Consider the following 21692-nt stretch of genomic DNA (forward strand, 5'->3'; position numbering starts at 1 on the left):
CCATGGCCGCTGAGCCTGCGCGTCGGGAGCCTGTGCCCCAAAAGGGGGGAGACCAAAAAAGGGGGGGGCCCCCGCAAACAAAAAAAAAAAAAAAAAAAAAAGGCAAATACGTTGCTGCAAATATTGCCTGGTTCTCATCAGACTCCAGAGGCAGTAATTTCTTCTTTCCTGCAACCATTCACAGGTGGGCCTGATCAGGATGTTTCCTGTGAGCTTAAATGAAGATATTTTAGCTTAGCACTCAGGCGTGGGAGGCAGGGGACTGGAGATGGACCATTATGCGTACCTTAAGCAATAGACAACATCCCTTTAGTGATTAACTTGTAAGGAAAGCAATAGAACACAAAGGTTCAAGTAAAAGAAACAGATCCATTATGGAGTCAGATTTGTTCCTCCGTATTGCAATTGCGCATGAAACGTAACAGTCCTGATCCTAGAAAGACCATATGTCATACACAAGGGGGTGATCAGATATTGATACGCAGGACCCCTTAAACGGGTGTGGACAGGATTAAGGTAACCCATGAAGTATGATGAAGCCCCCAAGACCTAGCAAGAGTGGGAAGCAGTTACTCCTCCAAAGCTTAAAGAGCAAGAGGAAAACGTTATTCCCAGGATGCAATGAGACACCTGTCGGATCTGTGGCCTTTGCAAGAGGAGGCTGACGCCTTGGAACTCCGCCAGGCACACGGTTGGGTGTAACACTGCTGCGGACTGCTCCGTGCACTCCTTTCCGAGTGGTGCCTCGGAGATAAGGCTCTTTCTATCGTGTGGTTCCGCCATCTCATGAGCCTTCAGTCCCACCCTGCACGCAGAAGAGACAGGACAGCGCAGGGCAGCAGCCCATGCATTTTTGAAGCCTGAAAGCAACACGTATCACTCCAGCCCATATTTCGTTGACTAGAATTTTGTCATATGGACCTTAAAGAATCGCAGGAGCTACAGAATACAGTCCTCCTGTGCTCGGGAAAAACAGTGACTGAATTTGGTGAACATCTGGCGTGAAACATGTAGACACAAAAATTAATCAAGAGCCGATCTAAGAAAGAAATTGAAAACTTTATCTGAGCCAACCTGAAGATTATAACCTGGGAGACAGCCTTTTAGAAAGCTCTGAGGATATTTCCGAAGAGGTAAGTGGTGGGGGGAGATCAGTATAGATGTGATTTCGGCGAAGGGGTACCTCTAATCAAGGGGTGTGTGTAATCACATCTTGGTAAAAGGTTACTATGTTCATGAGGAACAGATATTTTAGTTCATGGTTTTAGTGCTTATAATGCTTTTCCAGGTATGGGAAGATGCAAGAAACTGGGTTCATAGCATTTTCTCTTGAAAATATCTGTCTTATGGCCACTTCTGCATTTTCTCAGAGCACAAAATGCCTCATCCTGACCTTCACCCTGAATCCCTTTCAGGGTGTCTCGTACGTCAGCAAACACGGTGACTAACGACTTGATTCTTGTCGAACTGGATGGTGGCAACATTCTTTCTTTTACAATCCCCTCCCTTTTGGTCTTAATTTCAACCAAGGTTTGGGAGGCATTTCAGGACCTATCTGTCTCATGGTGCTAGGAATGCTCGTTCCCAGTTCAGGTGAGGATTTCGTTGATGGGCCATGCAGTGCGCTCTTACTGTACTAAGCCCCTGTTAACAGTCATCAAAGGCCTCTGAGCCACCTGTCATACTGGTCTGTTATGGTCCAGGAAATGGTTGCCTTTTGTTGCTTCTTCCCATATTTAGAGTTACACTATTACAATCATTGATCTCATAGAAATGTATAATTGGTCAATTGTTCCAAGCTGCATAGTCATCATTATTTTTATTGGAGGCTAAATGAAACAATAATCAATAATAAACAGAAATAATAATCCTGTAAACTAGGCAGAACACAAGGAATATAGCTAGTGACACTACTAACGTCGTAAGTCAGTCTTGAAGCCAAGAACTTCCATTAGGTGTGGCCCAGTGTCTCCCCAGGTCGTCTGACCAGCCTGTTTTGTTTGCACCAATCTTTATCTTTAAGGGAGATGATACACTGGCATTGTACAGAAAGCTCACCAAAGATGTCTGCACGGACAAGGTGAATGGTGGGTCATCATGAGCCTTTATAGGATTGAAAGAGGAATCTTATCTTCTAACCAGTTACATGGCTGGTGCCAGAAGGAGAAAAATTGATCTTTATGGTTGAGCAGGTATTTCTGCCACTGGGGAGGTCTGGGTAATGCACACTGGAGCCGCACAAGGCACACTGGAGGGGAGGGAGGAGGCCACATCACGCAGAGAAAAGATTCTGTTTAATGTTTTTTCTCTTGCCTTTGATGAATTTTTATTTCATCAGAACAAAACGGTGAATTGCCTACATGATAAGCAACTGATAAAAATCAGCGCTCTCTTCTTGTTTGCAGTCTTTTGACTGAGATGCACACGTGTATATTTCAATGACCATAAAATAGAACTATATGCATTAAAGGTAGGATAAACAAGGTATACTTTCACTTCCTGTGTAAATTTAATCCGCTATCCTACTGGGGTTTTATACCACAGGTCATTAGTTCTTACCATGTTTACATCATACACGCTTTAAAAACATGCTACGTAAAATCAGTGTCAATGTAGTAGAAAGTTTTCAAGTGAAGGTGCCAGTGGGACAATTAGACTTGCCAATTTCAGATCATTGGAATCAATATCAGAATTTTGTAACACCTGACAGCCTTTACTGCCTTTGACCGCCTCAGTCTTCTAATTTTATTTATTTTTCTTATTAATTGTTATTGGAGTATGGTTGCTTTACAACTTCTAATTTTAAAATAGAGATAAAGCACCTATCTCTCGGGATTATTTTCACGATTTAATGAAGTAATTCCACGTTTGTGTGTATACATAGATATAAACGTTCAACACATTTTAATCACTTATTTACTTTATCTCCATTATTCTTAAAATCAGGGAGAGTAGGATACCAGCTTCTGCTTGGCAACGGCTATGCAGATCGGTGACCTTTGAAAAACTTTTAAAAACACATTCGTTTTAATTTTTTTTAAAAAAATGAAGCAATCAACCATAGAGTTTCACTTTGGGCAGATTTATAATATGTTTTAAAATCTAAGAACGATGTGTTTATAGTAGCATATTTATGAAAAGACTGTGGCGCTTTTTTTCTATTTTATCATGCTACCATAGCAATTCTTTCGAAAAATTAAGCAATAGATGAGGCTTCCTTTGTACCTCAAGGTCTGTTGAAGGAAATAAATGAGATTAGGAGGATATTGAGAGAGGGTGTTCTTCAGTGCGCTTTCAGCCAGTGCCATTCATGGCTAAATAAGGAAAGAAAAACCAGTGTGAACAGGCTTAAACCCTCCTACTCTGCCCTCCTGCCTCTCCACGCTTCTTCTGTATGTGTGTGTGCACACGTATATGCGTATATGTATGTGTGTGCATACACACACGTGTATCTATGTACACACACAAACACGGATCTTGTCACTTGGAGTGTAGAGAATACTTAAATTCTGCAGAAACACAATGGAAATGGATAGCTATGGAAGGATTTTTTTTTACTACATGTTCAGAGGCAGAACTCATGCTGAAAATGTAGTCACGGGTTTAAATGGACAAAGGATACCTCAGTTTCGGAGCTTTTACCAGAAGCACATAGCTATCATAGAGATCAGAGTACATTTGAATACGGCATCAAAGAGGATGCTGGAAAGGAGCAGAAGGACCATCGGACAGGGCGGTGATGTAGGCTGGTGTGAGGAAGAGCTCTTGAACTGGCCGTGTTAAATGGTGTTTAAACTGGGATCATTTTCTAATAAGCCTGTCCAAGCCCTGGTGGCAATATGGCGGCCTTCGCAGAGCCCAGGACACAAGCCAATGGGAGTATTTGTAATACTCAAGTATTGCTCGAGTAATACTCAAGTATTGCTCGAGTAATACTCAAGCATGAGTATTTTAGCAAAATAAATGGAGGTGACCACAATAGTTGACTCTGGTTTGTGTCTTTTTTGGCAGATCTTACTAGGAACGGAATATCTTCCTTTTTGTGATTTCTCCCATTGTGGAAACACGAACTGTGAACACCATGGAAGGATCTGGAGACTCAGTCCTTGAAATAATATATTTCCACTCTTAGCTAAAGGGACTTGTCTGTTCTTTTTGCCTCATTAACCACTTCTTCAAACTCTCTGGAAATTCACGTTCATCATATAGTTTCTGTCTTCCAGAAAGACTCTAGGTTAAAACAGAGCGAAATCTGAGCCTTTGGGAACTTACATTGGGAAGGGAGAGACAGAATGGGACAATGTTAGTCATGCATTTTGCCTCTGAAGCTACTTGTAAAAGTTCTTCTCTGTCTTCCTTGACACAGCTCAGGTGTAACGGGAAGCAGCTACTGGCAGAGACCCTGAATTTCAAGTACATACCATGTGGCGTGTCAAATACTGCAGAAACAGGGAGTGCAAGTTAGGGGACCGGATGAGTGAGTTTCTAGTCCAGCCAATTCAGCTTGCTGGACCTCAGTTTCCTTGTACATGAAGTGAGAGGTCTCTAAGATCCTAGTTAGTACTGAAACTATATTAGTAAATTTTAAAATCAAAAAAGGCAAATTGTCTCACGTAACTGGAAAAGCCAGGTGTGATACAGGCTTCAGGCAAAGTTAAATTCCAGCGGAGGGAGGTGTGGCAGAAACATCATCAGATCTGCCTTCTTTTGTGTAATGTCATCAAATCTATGAAGTTCCTTCACATTAGTGGCAGTGATGTCTTCAGAGAATTCCAAACTTCATCGTTATAGCTTCCGATCCAAAAGAGAAAAAATATGTATTTAAAAAAGAATCATCTTAAGTTCAAAAAGTCCTATGCAGTTGGTTACAGATCATCATTACTGATATCTTTATAGCTTATGATCCAAGAGGAAAGCTACAATAATCCCTAAGAGAAATGATAAACGGAGTGCTATGGGGGTCAGAAGACTCAATACCGTTAAGATGCCATTTTTCCCCAAATTGATTTATACATTCAGTGAAATCCAGTCACAACCCTGGAAGGCTTTCGCAAGCTGAGCGTGGCGTCAGGATTCAAGACATCCCCGTGACTGTGTCCTCTACATATTCGTGCCTCTGTGTGTCCTCTCCCCTTGAGTGTGGATCGCATCAGTGACTTGATTCTAACAAAAGTGATGGATGCCACTCTGAATTGCGTATTAGGTAGGACTCCATCTCGCTAGTAGACATGGCTAGATTACTGCTACTTGCTAGTCGTAGTTCCTAGATTCGCTCTACGATCTCTCATTTGCTGGCTTCGGAAAAGCAAGCTTCTGTGAATCCAGCTGCAAGGAAATGAATCTGCCAACAACCTGAGGGATCAGGGACGTGGACCCTTTACTAGTCAAGCTTCCAGATGAGGACCCGGGCCTGGCAGCCTCCTTCCATCGCGGTCTGGTGAGACCCTAAGCTGAGGATCCAGGAACCTGTGCCACATTCCTGACCCACAGAACCTGTCCGACTGTGGATGAACTGTTTTAAGATGCACATCTCTGGTAACGTGCTAGGCAGCAATGGGTACCACTCTACCGAGTCTTAATTTCATGCAGAAATGCAAAGGCTCCAGGATAACCAGATAGGGTGGAAAAAAATTTCCCTTCTTCCCTTCTAGGTTCTATGGCTGGTCTAATAGTTAAATTGACATAAGACGGTAACAGGAGAAAAATACAAAATTTGTATGTATAGGTGCCCCATAAAAATGTGAAACTCCCTGGCTGTAAGGTAATTGGGGCCTATATACCATCTTGAGCTAAAGTTAAGCAACTGCTCTTAACCACAAAGGGCAGTCACTTTCTAAAATAGAGGGTTGTACATCACGTCATTGAATATGTGATCGGGCTACAGGAGAACAAAATGTGCCACCCTGGAATGTTTTGGCATGTGGATGATTTCCAGCCGAAAACAATCAAGGCCCAAAAGACTCAGGGAGAAACTTTGACCTACCCCCTAACTTCTTAAAAGATTATAGATTGAGGACCTGTTCCAGGAAGGGAGCGTCACCATAGGTAACCATAGTATGAACTAGCTGTGGAGACGGTGGGGGGGGGGGGGGGAACCCAGCAGTCTGTTTGTTAGAATTCCTCTGTGTCCCACTGTCCCTGCTTGGCTCAGCAAACATCTATTTACCAGACATTTGCTTTTCCATCTCCATGTGAATTGCCTTCCTCTAACCTCAGCATCTTCTTTGGTCTTTAGCTGAAGATGGTATTTAAGGTGAGGGTCTCGGCCATGTTGGCAACTTACTCAGTTTCCCTGGGTCTCTCCCATGTATACATGGGATTAAACTTGTGTTTGATTTTTCTCCTGTTCATCTGTCTCACGTCAATTTAATTCTTAGACCAGCCAGAAGAACCTCGAAGGGGAGAGGAAAATTTCTTCCTGCCCAACAGGACTCAAATAAGACGGGTGAATATGAAACTCTGCATCTGGGTGGTATACAGAGAATTAAGAACTTTGAACCCACATGCTTGCTAGGACAAGACAAGTAAAAGTAAATTGACCAGACGAAAGAGAAAGCGGTAAGGCCCCTGGGGAGGCACATCCCGCAACCGTCTAGACACAGACACTGTCTCTTTACTTCTCAGGTGTGTTGCTCTGCAGATATGAAGTCCCAGGTTATCAGGTAAAATCGTTTCTCCAAGAGAAGCAGAGTTGAATGTGAAATCTCCCCGTTTCATATTCAGACTATCCAACTCTCTTTTGATGTTTAACATGGCACAGGTTAACACTGAAGGGGTTATGAGAAAGAGAAGGCGGCTCTTAGAGAAATTACGGCCTGCAGAGATCAGCTTAAAACCTCCAGATTCGGTGTCTGGTTTGGGATGTGAGCTGCAGGGAATAGTTTCAGACGAGTGGTCTGGACGCTGTGAGCACAGCCGGATGCGCCCAGGGGCTGTGGGTTCTGAGTGGCTTCCTCCTAACTCCAGGCCACGGAGACGGGCTCCAGCTACTTAAGACATGAACTTCACATCTGAGCCCGGAGGCGTGGAAGAATGAACTTGCATAATTGATCATTAGCCACAGAGCGCAAAGCCTCCCAGCATATTAAGGGCATTATCAGTTGAAGATGGATGGATGTCTTTCCATCCTCCGCTCATGTCTCAGCTCTGCAAGGAACTTGAACCTCAGCTTTGAATTAAAAATTTCATAAGAATACTAATGATAGGGGAAAAGTAAGTTTAAGTAAGTACACGAATTCTCCTGGGTTAGATTCAGGGCAAGCTTCCTTGCCTATGAGTGGGCATAGTTCCTATTAAACGAATAAGATTTGCAAGTGCCACTGAGGTCCATAAACAAATGAGGTCCAAAAGTCTATGCTGCCCTTCTATGAGGACTGATCTCAGCTTGTCCCCATTTAACCTTTCACCTGCTCTCTTGTAATCCTACATAGAACCATGGCATATGTTTTAGCAAAGCATTGAAAATAAAATCAAGTTTGACTTGAAAATCTATTGACTTTTTTTCCTGTGGAAAGAAATAAAGTAATTTCGTGTTTTTTTTAACTCAAAAAAGTACTGTTCTCTGTCAGTTCCAATTGAATGTCCAAAGAAGAAAAATGATTCCGTATCTCAGTGAAAGACTGAGTCGAATCGAGGGTCATGGTCTTTTTTTTAGGGACTGAAATCCATCAATAAATGCCCACAAAAATAAAAAAAAATGTCAGTGCAATTTTTTTTTATTTGAAGTAAGCTACGTGCTTTTGCTTTGATGTGGACTAAGAATTTGTGTTGTGTGGTTGCTGTGTTATTATTACTCTTGTTTCACTGTACTTTTTAAACAAATCAGCCATTAGGTTTTACATTCCACAAGGGCAGGTACCAAAAACCATTTGATAAACCAAAGTCTAATGCAAATCACCTTGCAGAATGCTGGGAATGTAGCTGGTTCCCAAACTCAAGTGACGTCGTGCTGGGGTTGCTCGGGGCCTCTTAGCTTGTGTTCTAGGCTCCAAGCGTCACGCATACCTGAACACCTTGACACTCTTAAACACATAATTGGGATGTTCTTGAATTTAGAGATGCCCGAGATTTAGAAAATACAGAAATTACGGAAATGTGTTACGCCTCCACCCAAATCTTGGATAAATCTCCTTCCCTTCCTGGGCTTCCTTTCCACTTGTTCGATCAGATCCGTGTTTCCTAGCACGGAGGAGCGTGGCTCAGTCACCATACAAGCTAGTGTTAGGTGGCACTTGGCACGGCATAAAATAACATTAAATCACTTAGAGAGAAATGATCTCCATTTCAATTACCTTTTGATTTTGGTTCCATTAAGGGGAGAGTCTCTTTGGTCCCGGCAGGATTTTTACACTTTTTAATCTCCCTATTTAGCAAAGAGAGACGCAACTTCAGGCTTGGAATCTTTTCTATGTAAGAGTCCCGCAAGAATTTTATATTGTTGAATAATTTTATTGTATTTTACAATTATCTTCTGCATCCATCAGGATCCCATCAGAGAAGCATAGCTAAAATGAGTATCGTAGAATAAGAATCAATTATAGGAATAAGAGGTGATACCAGTGTTTCAATCAGGGAAACGTCAGCTGCTCCCCCAGGAGACATTTTTGCTTGTGGTACTGGCATTTAGCATCTCATGGTGGAGGCCAGGGATGCTGTTGAACATCCTACCTTGTCTAGGACAGATCACCACAACGAAGATTATCTGCTCCCAAATATCGATAGTGCTGTCAGAAAAACTAGGCCTGATAGAGCTGTGAGAGTAGCTGGTAGAGCGTGGAAGCATCTGTAAAGGGCCGTGACTCTGCCCTAGGGGCAAAGCGGTTTTCCATTTACTGTGTAACATAAAGTTCTCTTTGCAAACAAAATCAACTTAAACAAATGAGTACATTCAAAGGCAAACACTAAGAAAAGGAAGACAGACGTGGTACTCAAAAAAGGTCAAAAATCTGTAAGTTGTGCATAATTAACATGCTTGTGAAATATTAAAATTAACTCTAATATTCCTCCCAGTCTTACCTTAACATTCAGTCTTTTTGAGGCCAACGCTCCAGTGTTACCTAAGCAATGTCCATTCATCCTGGGTGTCATACTTAAGGTGCTCTGACAGGTCGGGGTAGCCATAGGCCAAGGTCAAAATAAAGACTAGTATTCACAGTCTTGCTTACAGACAGAAACGGCCAGGTGACTATTTTTGGACAGTGAGATTTAAACGGAAGCTATTGAGTAGGACTTCTAGGAAAGCTCTGTAAAAGAATGCTGACTCCTGGGCTTCCCTGGTGGCACAGTGGTTGAGAGTCCGCCTGCCGATGCAGGGGACGCGGGTTCGTGCTCCGGTCCAGGAAGATCCCACATGCCGCGGAGCAGCTGGGCCCGTGAGCCATGGCCGCTGAGCCTGCGCGTCGGGAGCCTGTGCTCCGCAACGGGAGAGGCCACAACAGTGAGAGGCCCGCGTACCGCAAAAAAAAAATAGTTTTCCCGTTCCTCGGGATGCTGATGCAGTGGCCGGTGCAACAGAAGCCTGTTGCCACAATGAGACAACTGTTAGGATAAAAGCAGGTGATAAAGATGGCAAAGTGGAAAGATAGAATGAGTCTAAAATATAATGGCAATGAATTTCCTCTGCACTAGCTCTGGACTCCCCACTGCAGGATTCCATGTTAGACAAGAGGAAGAAAAAACAGGTCTGTCTTATTGAATTTAAGCCTCTCCTGTTCTATGTTATTAGTATATGCAACTCTAACTCTCATACTCACTGTGTTCTAAGTCAGTGGCTCATAACTCTCCCTCACTTTCCTAATTTAAGGCATGCACAAACTGTTTACCATTATTGCATCTCCACCTTTCAGCTTCACCTTTAAACTCTCCATTTCCAGTAAACAATATTGAGAACTTTTGTTTTGCCTTTTTCTTTCACAATTCCGTGAGAAGTACAATTTACTTGCAGAAAAACCCTGAGTGCTTCACTTTGATATTCCAATTGCTAAACCAGAGGGACTTGCCTCCTGAAAAAAAGGTGAAACTTGCTCATTGTCTGTCTCTGAACTCTGCTATTGTACCTGAGCAGAACCCTCTGGGATCTTCCGGGGACAGACCCTCCCCCATATCCTGGGCTTTAACTCCTCTCTGAAGTACCCAGATAATAGTATCTGATGCACATTCCTGAGTTGTCTTACAGATGCTAAAACCCCCACCAAATGGAAGATGTTAACCACTTGATGACCACGAGCACGTAGCCCCCAGATCTACTGGAGCCTGAGGATGGATAACGTGACCCCCTGTGACACCATCCTGTTACCTCACCATCAGCCAATCAGAGAACTGTGCATGAGCTGATCACACACCCTGGGACCCCCTCCCTCACCCGGTCTTTAAAAATGCTTTGCTGAAACCCACTGGGAAGTTCGGATCTTTTGAACACTAGTGGCCCTGGACTCCTTGCTTGGCACCTGCAATAAGCGCTGCAGTTTCCTTCACCACAACCTGGTGTCAGTAGATTGGCCTTACTGTGCACGGGTGAGTGGACCCAAGTTTGGTTCAACAACACTGCTATTTAATGGGAAAAGAAATCTGTGGCATTACCTACCACTAAGCATCTAAAGCAGTGCTTCCCACCCGGGGCCTGGAAAGTTGGTCCCCTTGAGAAAATCTGGCAACTTGAAGACGTTTTTGGTCGTGCCCATGTGGGGTTTGGAGTAGAGGGTAGAGCGCAGGGATGCTGACAACATCCTACAATGTACAGGACGGCCCCCAACAAAGGACCATCTGGCCCAGGGTCCGGAGCTCATGTTGGGAAACCCTAAACGGTCTAAATGTTAGAGATTTGTCACCTGAGGGAGACATGACCATGTGAGAATCAGGAAGCCGCTCTCTTTCCATGAGGTGAAAACTATTTTAAAAACATGTTCTCGTCAGTGGTCATCGCTGCTCCAAGCCCTTCCAGGAGACAACGACCAAATTTCTGTTCATTCCCAGAGAGAAAGGTGAAGTGTTCCTCTTGGCAAAGAGTTTAATTTCTCAGCACGTTCCTGGCAGCAAGAATTAGCAGTGGGTGACCGACTTGTACAGGGACTTGTAATCAAAAGCTCCAAGTTACTGTGTAGACAGTGTTGAGATTGGGTTTAAAGATTAGTCTGGATAATAAGGAGGGTTCAGTGATTGACAGCTTTCACTAAGGGCTCTAAATTGCAAATCAATGTTCTTTGCTTCCATAAATGTATGTGTTAAGGAGAAAAAAAAAATCCATAGGTGTCCCTTGAAAAATTTTGCAAAAACCTAATTCAACTCTTAAGAAACCAAACCTTGGCATCACGAGTACCAGATATTTTCAGAGAACGAAAAGCTAAAGATGATTAAACATTATAAGGAAACCTGTACGTTCCTGCCCAAATAGTAATATATTTTTCAACCATGAGATCGTTTGGTGAAAAACGTCAGTTCACAGAAGTGACAGGCAACTATTGACTTTACTTCCCTAAATTTTCTATTAGAGTGAAACAGTGAAAGGACAATTCTGACTCTTCTCACTATCATAGTTTAACTTGACACTCATGGATGTTTTGACCATATTCCCAAACAGGCCTACTGTAGGCGGAGAGCCCCATAGTGGCGAATATCCGGGAACTTATCCCCAGAGGCCACATAAGGAAGAGCTTGGGAGGACCCCCAAGTATTCCCCCAGAGCATAAGAGGGTGGGATGCCTGCAGGGTCTGGTCTGAGACCACCGCCCATGGCATTTTGTCCTACCTCCGTCAAAATGGTGCAGAGGCCCCAGGAACAGGGTGGCAGTCACCTGGCCCCTTGAGGTGTAGGACCAGGCTTCTGGGGAACTAGCTCTTATTGTCACCGGTAGTGGGCTCCGGCCCCTCGCTGCTCAAAAGCTACTAAAGAGGCCAGGTTGGTGGAAAGGAAAGTTTGCTTTAATTTGGATGTCGGCAACCTGGGGAGGGGGACGCCCGTCCAAAGGACGCTGACAGTCGTGGGCAAGCGCTTTTATAGACGGAGGGAGGGGGCTGCGTGCAGAAACAACACAGGAAGCTCCCACAGGCTTCTTGAACTTGGTCATTGGTGGTCTGACCAGTGTCATCTTGATTGTTTTAGGCACAGTTGGTTGGTTGTTCCCATTCCTTTGAGGCCAGTTCTCAGAACTGTGGCAGATTTTGTCATGGCTACAGTCTGGTCGTCATGCAGTTCACTTCTTCCACCTGGTAGGGTTTCAGTATCTGCAAAACAGCTCCCAGGACACGGCTCAGAATATGATCTCTAGTCCTTGAGGGGGAACTAAAGGGCCTTGACGATGCTTAGTGACTAAACTATTATTATTTGGTCTCCTTTGACTGTTTTCCTTTGTTTCCACATTTTCTTACTTCTCTGATTAAACTTATTCTTTGGCTAATGCTTTTCCAGAGACAAAAAGCAGGCAGAGGACATCAGGGGGAAGGACCATAGGGTCCTGCTTTGTTTCACTGTATCTATTTGTCCTTTTCCATCTATGTGAGTGATACACCATCTGAATCTAAAGGCAGCCTCTGTGTCTTTATCACTGCAATCTGTCTGGCCTTCACCTCGGCCTTGCCTTGTGTGGTGTGCTGGCATCCCAGGCTCACAATAAGGAAGAGCCCATCTAGGACATGGGGGATTTAGTCATCCCACCAAGCAGGGAAAGAGATTAGGATGCTGATTTGAGATAGCTCCTCCTTGTGGAAACTCAAATGCCAGTAGGTTCCAGGGAAGGCAATGAAAGGAAGGGAAATGGGGTTATTATCCATAATTAAGGAATCGTGGACACCATGTGGAACTAAAGGTATTTGCTCCTTTCTGAAAGAGGGCTGGGCCCAGTTCTAGGCAATTGTTGCCCTGGAGAAACATGAACCTGAAATGACTGCATTTTCTGACCATTCTCCCAGCACATAATGCACATTTGAGTCCATATGGTCAACCACTTTATATAAGGGTATTCATTCTGACCTGATTTCACCTGCAGAACTAAGTTCAGTTCCTAGATCTACTCTGTTGTACTAGACACATAACTTTTGTTTAGCTTTGTTTCCTATGTATGTGGAAGAATGCTGGCTTTTATAAGTTTAGGTTATTTCACATATAAAAAAAATTGAAATCACAGAAATTTGAATTCATACTGCCTGAAGAAAGAAGGAAATTTGTCTTTTCACATAATAATGAGTCCTGTGTACCACAGGCAAAGGGTTCCATGGCCGGTTGGTTCAGGGGCTGGAGGTTTTAGACAAAGCAATTATGCAAGAAAGTACAAATGTAAGGTATCCAGATTAAAAAGGAAGGTGGTGTCATGAAAACATACGCTGTCAGAGGTAAAGAGAACTTTTAGAATGATCTCCTTCCTACTCTGCACTGGGAAAAGGCAATGGCTGAGCCCAGAGAGGGTGCTGAGTCACCAGGACACAGAGCTTGAGGAGAGAGGGCAGATCAGGGAAGAGCATAGATTACGTAGATTGAATTATACATTTAAAACCTTCTCATAAAGTCCAGGCCCAGACACAGAGCTTCACTGGTGAATTCCAAATATTTCAGAAGAATTAATACTAATTCTTCACAAAATCTTTCCCAAAATTTAAAGCGGAAGGAACACTTCTCTGTTTATTCTTGAGGCCCAGATTACCTGATACCAAATCCTGCAAACACCTCACCAGAAAAGAAAACTACAGACCAATATCTCTTCAGTAGAGATGCAAAAATCCTCAACAAAGTAGTAGTAAACTAATCCAGTGACATATGGAAAATAATATATACCATGGCCAACTGGGATTTATCTCAGCAAAGGAAAGTCATTTTAACATCTGGAAACCAATTAATGTAGTACAGTCTACCGACAGAAAAAATGTCAGTGACCCAATGATTATCTCAATAGACTCAGAAAATATTCTGTGAAATTCAGTACCCTATTATAATAAGAAGCTTAACAAAATAAGAATGTAACAGAGTTTCCTTGAAACTGAAAATATCATCTACAAACATTCCACAGTTAACATCAAACTTGATGGTTCTGAATGTTTCTTCTTAATCATGAAAGACACAGAAGTTTCCTCCTGCATGTTCCTTTCAACACTGTACTGGAGGTTTTAGCCAAGGCAATTAGGCAAGAAAATAAAAATGTAAGGTATCCAGATTAAAAAGGAAGGCGTGAAATGGTGCAATTTGCAGATGGCATGATTTTGTATTTAGAAACTGCTTAGAAATTCATTTTTAAAAACCTTTTAGAACTAATGAAAGAGTTCAGCAATGCAGCAAGCTTGCAGGAGATAAGATACATATACAAAAAAAGACTGTATTTCTATACACTAGGAATGAATAATATAAATTAAATCAAGCAAACAATTCAATTTGCAACAGCTTCATAAGAAAAAAAATGCTTAAGAGAAATGTGACAGAAGAATCACGAAACTTGTACTCTGAAAGCTACAAAACAGTGTTGAAACAATAAATGCTGGAGAGGGTGTGGAGAAAAGGGAACCCTCTTGCACTGTTGGTGGGAATGTAAATTGACACAGCCACTATGGAGAACAGTAGGGAGGTTCCTTAAAAAACTAAAAATAGAACTACCATACAACCCAGCAATCCCACTACTGAGCATATACCCTGAGAAAACCATAATTCAAAAAGAGTCATGTACCACAATGTTCATTGCAGCTCTATTTACAATAGCCAGGACATGGAAGCAACCTAAGTGTCCATCGACATATGAGTGGATAAAGAAGATGTGGCACATATATACAATGGAATATTACTCAGCCATAAAAGGGAACAAAACTGAGTTATTTGTAGTGAGGTGGATGGACCTAGAGTCTGTCATACAGAGTGAAGTAAGTCAGAAAGAGAAAAACAAATACTGTATGCTAACACATATATATGGAATCTAAAACAAAAAAGAGAAAGGTTCTGAAGAACCTAGGGCAGGACAGGAATAAAGACCCAGACTTAGAGAATGGACTTGAGGACACGGGGAGGGGGAAGGGTAAGGTGGGACGAAGTGAGAGAGTGGCATGGACATATATACACTAACAGATATAGAATGGATGGCTGGTGGGAAGCAGCTGCATAGCCCAGGGATATCAACTCAGTGCTTTGTGACCACCTAGAGGGGTGGGATAGGGAGGGTGGGAGGGAGACACAAGAGGGAAGGGATACGGGGATATGTGTATACGTAAGGCTGATTCACTTTGTTATACAGCAGAAGCTAATGCACCACTGTAGAGCAATTATACTCCAATAAAGATGTTGAAAAAAAAAGTGTTGAAAGAAATTAATTTTCTAGCTCAGGCATACAGTCAAGAAAACACAACACAAGACATCAAAATTGGAAAAGAAAAAGTAAAACTATACTTACATGCAGATGTCATAATCTTATACATAGAAAATCCTAACAAATCCATATGAAAACTCTTAGAAATAGTAAATGAGTTCAGCAAGGTTTCAAATCAGTTGTATTTCTAGACAGTAGCAATGAGCAAACTGAGAATAAAATTCCAAAAAAACCTATTTATAATGGCAGGAAAAATACGAAATACAAGTACATTTAACAAGAAGTACAAACATATATTCAAAACTAAAAACATGGTTGAAAGAAATTAAGGACGATCTAAATAAACAGAAAGATAGCCCATGATTCTGGATCAAAAGACTTAATACTGTTAAGATGATGATACTCCCAAATTGATCTAAAGATTAAACACAACCAAAATTTTAGCTGACTTCTTTGTGGAAGTTGACAAGCTCACTGTAAGTTTCAGATAGAAACACAAAGGACCCAGAATAGCCAAACAACCTTGAAAATAGAACAGAGTTGGAGGATTCACATTTCTCAATTTCAAGACTTAATACAAAACAACAGGACAGAAGCAAGGGAGGAACTTACAGATAAATGGAATAGAAGACCAATAACAGCAAGTGTTGTTGAGCAATTGGTAGAATCTCAACAATGGTTCACCGTTGATAGGAATGCAAAGTGGTACAGCTGCTTTGGAAAATAGTTTGTCAATTCTTGAAAATAATAAGTATAGCATTACTATATGACCTAGTATTTACCCAAGAGAAGTGAAGACACATATGCACACAAACACTTGGGCCTTAATGCTTATAATAGTATTATTAATAATAGCCCAAAATGGAAACAACTCAACGTCCACCAGTGATGAATAGATAATGAAAATACAATGGAATAATATTCAGCTATTAAAAGGAAAGAAGGGGCTTCCCTGGTGGCGCAATGGTTGAGAGTCCGCCTGCCGATGCAGGGCACACCGTGCCCGGGTCCGGGAGAATCCCACATGCCGTGGAGCGGCTGGGCCCGTGAGCCATGGCCGCTGAGCCTGCGTGTCCGGAGCCTGTGCTCCGCAACGGGAGAGGCCACAGCAGTGAGAGGCCCGCAAACCGCAAAAAAAAAAAAAGAAAGAAAGAAGTACATGCTACACCATGGATGAAACTTAAAAATGTGATGCCAAGCGAAATACGCTATTCACAAAAGTTCGCATACTGCATGATTTCATTTGTGTGAAATGTCTAGAACAGGTAAATCTACAGAGTCAGAAAGTAGCTTAATGATCACCTAGAAGCTATGCAAGGACACTTTTTAAAATAGGTGATGAGGCGGTGTCACATTTATTCTGTTTTCACAGATTCCATTCACTGGGTGAAACCTGTAGCAAAAGGCATTTTAATGAAATGCTTTGCAAACCAAAACTGAAAAAAAATGATCCACATCACTGTTCAACATTGTTGAGTTGACTAAACCATGATTACTTTTCTGAAAATAAAAATCTTTGCGTGAATACAAAAAATAATTGTAATTAGGGCTTTTGGAAGAGCAAGAACTGATTAAAAATGCTCATCTTTTATTCATCACATACATTTTTCATCAGGGGACTATTTTTATTAACTCAGGCTAATATAGAAACCATTATTTTATGAAATTGTGGGAACAATTGGCCCATGACAATTTAATACTGTTTTCCAAAACTCTCGTTTTGCAGGAGCTTAGATAAGCCAAGTTCACATGGGTGTTTTCTTAATTTCTTAAGCACAGACCCTCTGTGAGGCAGTTGTCACAAGCCAGTAATTGACATGCAGTCATGGTGTGTTACTATCTCCCACGTAATACTCCTTAATTTCCACTAGGATCCTCTGAGTAGGAAGAGAACAAAAAGCTATGACATGGGGAACTGACCACAGGGCTTCCTGGGGTGTGTCCCCTCCCCCCCAACGTGAAAGCTCACATTTTCTGAGCTAAATCACATCCAAGAAAATGCTTCTTGAATGGCTGCAGATTAGAAGGGCAACACTGAATGCTTAGAGAACTGGAATATTTTAATTATCCTTGATCTGTACACTGCATAAGACTTCACAGACACAGAACAACCAAGAAATAGAGCAATTTGCACAAACTTGGCAGATACTGCAAGGGAGACACAGATAAGAAACTTCAACCTTCACTTATCGTCCTCTTTCCACTGTACCCCATGCTCCTGTGTTGATAGGTAGGAAATGGAGTTTTCGAGTAACCATGGAGAAGGATAATAACAAAAGGTATGCTTTGGGGAGATTCTTTATTGAGAGAACACAGAGAATTAAGTCCAAGGCTCTTAATGAGGGGGAGGTACGGTAAGATTATGTTTTCAGCTCTGGGTAACATAAATCCCTGTTACAGTTTATAAATATACAAAGAACTTAGGTTTTCGTGTAATAAGAAGCCTGGATATGGGCAGTTTATAGATGAAGTGGTCGTTCATGTTGTCATCAAGAGTCCAGATCCTTCCCTCATTTTCCCCCCAATTCAGCAGGTGATTCCTGCCACATGGTCACAAAATGACTGCTATATCTCCATCCTTTACATCTATATTCCAGGGAGAGAAAAGGGGGTGGTGCCAACAGACTTCTTCTCACAGGTCTTTGCTTTTTATTAGAATAGGTTTGCTTTCCCTAAAAAATTTCAAGTATGTGACCTTGATTCAAACTGGGTCACGTGATGCCTAGTTACAAGAGAATCCAGAAAATATTTTTGCTTCCCGGTCTCTGTGGTAAAGAATGGCAGGGAAGGAACAGGATGGCTGTAAGGTGGCCAACTCAAAGTGTTTACCACTGAACTGAGTCCTACAGTAAAACAAGGAATGCTCCCAGGCCCGTGAAAGAGTGAACAAAAATTTTAATCTCTACTTTCAGTGAATTTGATTTCATCTTATCTTAGAAATGATCGTGAATACTGATGGAACTCGATTTTGACAGTTTCCTTTATCAACATTCCATTAACCAAAAGCAATTGATTGTTTTGGGAGGCACACATCAGTTAAAATGAGTGTGTGGGGGGAGAAGACAATCAGAAGACAGAAATGAAGAATTATTGCGAAATGTGAAATCACCCTCCAAAGAGAAATAGCAGAAAGAATTGCTGGCATTAATTACTAGGTAGGTAGCACTTCAACGCCCCTCAAAAATAAATGAATAAGGTGTGGAGAGCTAACACAGCTAATAGTGGGGTGACCTTTTGCCATCCAGTGGAGACCTGAGTGTGTTACAGCATTTAAGTAAAATCTGCTTTCCGAGAGAGGCCGTCATTCTCCCCAAGGTGATGGGATGCTTCTGTGGCATGAGCTCTATTTATTTTGCAGTCAGATGGTAACTTCTACACTTTCGCTTTTGAAGGTCAACAATCTATCTTTGTTTTGTGGAGGTATTTTTGTGCTCAGTAGAATGGCTTAAAGGGATGATAATTAACAGGAGGTGAGGACCAAGAACAAATGAATTGTGAGTTTCTGGAAAAGCCCCAGCTGTATTCTAAAAGAAGATGTTTGACGCAAATTGGCAGTATAAATCAAGGTCTTCTGAAGCTTGAAGTGGTGTGTTCGCATGCTGACCTATCAGGTTCCTTTGAATCTTCTGTCACTGTGGCCTTCGTCTTCCCTGGTCAACAAGAGAAGGACATTTGCATGGAAAGAAAAATGGAGCCCTAGGACATGTTAAGAGCAGAAGAATGGGTGCTCTTGATGGAAACTGAAAACCAATTGAATGTGCTATTTTTTTCCTGGAAACTTCTTCTCAGTCTTTAACTAGTGTCTCCCTCTTACCATCCGGTCTCCATCCAAATGTCACCTCCTCAGGGAAGCCCTCCCACCTAGCACACCACTATTCCCAAGCGACCACGTTTATTTATATCTTTCCTAAAGTTTTCACAGTTTGTTCTTAATGTCCCCATTTATCTGTTTAGTTTGTCTCTCCCACTAGTTTTCCAATGAACTGACAGCAGGAACCATGCTCATCTATTATTTTAAAATATGCATTTGATCGTCTCCAATTTCTTTCATCCCTGTCTTACAGTTGTCAGAGTCCAGGTCTTTTGCCTCCTTAGGTAGGTTTCTTGTTATAGGTATTTCATTCTTTTTGATGTGATGCTAAATGTGATTGTTTTCTTAATTTCTCCTCTGATACTCTCTAAGGCTTAGATAGGCATCAGTTTACAGGCAAATTTTGTATCGGGTTTGATTCTAAGTGCACCTAACTCCTAGACTGCCACAAACAATTTAAAATCTTACTGGGGCAGTGAACGCTTATACCTGAGTGAGAAGCAAGGGGTGGGAGGCATGGGAAATCATCGGGACTGGGGTGAACTGGGGGTCCTTATTCTCAGACCCAGCTGATTGTTGCCACATAGGAATTCCGGCCAGCATTAAGGAAATCTAACAGAAGGAGAGAGGGCTGAAATATGGTTGTTTATCTAAAAATCTCACTCTTAAAAAAAAATTGGGAACTAATTAAGATCAAGTTTAACCACAGTGCACCTAAACGGAGTTTTATAGAGCACCTATCGTTTATCTGAAAATTGCCAGTTTTCAATCTCTGACCTCCATATTTTCACTCTTTCAAAAAGCCAAAGCTTCTTTTAGAGACTACGGTATCGTTAGATTAAAGCTCCCCTTCCATCCCATGAAGCTGATATAATGATTCCAACGTACTTTGTACTCAACTTTTAAAAATGTTTATATGGCTAGACGTAGTTATATGGGGAAATTCGATTTCTATCAGAAACCACACTTTGTGTTAGAAAATTAAGTAAATCCGGTGTGAGAAATCGGAGCTACGATATGTACCATGTAGAAGAATTACACATATATTTAAATCTGTTCTGCTCCTTCAGCCAATAAAATTGTAAAATGCTATTTTGCACTCATGGTTACAGTCAGATGGGGGTTGAAGGGCTTTCTGGAAAACGGTGTATAAAATTACTTATTTGGAGTGTTTAATTTTAATATTGCAAATAGTGCGCTGCTTTTTAGAGTTTGTACCTATATGAAGCTGGCTTAAAGAATAAGAATTTGAAAATAGGCCTGCTTCCCCTAGACAGGCGCTATTGCAATGCATGTCTGTATCGAATGAATTTAATTGTACATAGACATCTTCAATGATTGTTAACTCACCGGCATTTTTATTACATTATCCGGAATTAAGGATGGCTGAATAATCTTTACTATCACAAACAGGCTTGTAAATCATGGTTTTAGAATTTTTTATTTTTCACAGTGGAGACTTGCCTGCGCTTCTGGTATAATTCCTAATTTTCTTAGAGTTGCATCACGAGTTGAAGTAACCAAGCAGGGACATAGTTCAGAGAGTGGAATCCTTTCTGCTATAAAATACGGCGGAATAAAGTGCTTGGATGTTACATTTTCGGCTTATTATTTACTATTTACAAATCTTAATTTCCTTGTGTTGAATTTTATTTATTTATTTTTGGCTGCGTTGGGTCTTCGTTGCTGCACGCGGGCTTTCTCTAGTTGTGGCGAGCGGCAGCTACTCTTCGTTGCAGTGAGCGGGCTTCTCATTGCGGTGGCTTCTCTCGTTGCGGAGCACGGGTTTAGGTGCCTGGGCTTCTGTAGTTGTGGCACATGGGCTCAGTAGTTGTGGCTCGTGGGCTCTAGAGCGCAGGCTCAGTAGTTGTGGCGCACGGGCCCAGTTGCTCTGCGGCATGTGGGCTCTTCCTGGACCAGGGCTCGAACTCGTGTCCCCTGCATTGGCAGGCGGATTCCCAACCACTGCGCCACCAGGGAAGCCCTGGGTTGAATTTTAAAAGTTTTATTTTATATTTTCATAGGGATTGTCATTTCTATCTTTTCCCCCCCTTTTTTTGGAGTGATTGATGAAACACTACTGAAATGTTTAGCAAGAATGTGGTGAACACTCGTCGGGGTGAAAGATAATGGCCTCATGTGGTCCTGATGGCCACAGCGGTTTGACCTGTGTCCTCCCCTTTCTTATGGATTCAAGGAGAGTTGTTCATTTTTCAGTCTGTTCAGGTGTTTACTTGTTAGGAGGGAGGGACAACTTCTTTACATGCAGAACTCTTGAGTGTAATTGATGCACAAAAGAAGCTGTGCGTGAGTCACGCATATGATTCGATGAGTTTGGACATATGTACGGTAAGTCCCCTATATACGAACCTTCAAGTTGCGAACTTTCCAACATGCGAACGTGCGCTCAGGCGTGAGTGCAATTGCAGCTCGCCCTCCATCCCCTATTGCTGACGATCCTTCAGCTCTATCTCCCACCTCCTCTCCCTCCTCCAGTCAGTAACTCTTCTTGCTTGTTCACTGGATGCCAGCCCCTGATGCCAGCTGTTGTACTGTACTACTGTACTTTTCAAGGGACTGTGATGTAAGATTAAAAATGTTTTCTTTAT

Source organism: Aethalodelphis obliquidens, unplaced genomic scaffold (genome assembly GCF_003676395.1).
Source record: "Aethalodelphis obliquidens isolate GAN/ISIS:26980383/991018 unplaced genomic scaffold, ASM367639v1 scaffold28, whole genome shotgun sequence".
Lineage (NCBI taxonomy): Eukaryota > Metazoa > Chordata > Mammalia > Artiodactyla > Delphinidae > Aethalodelphis > Aethalodelphis obliquidens.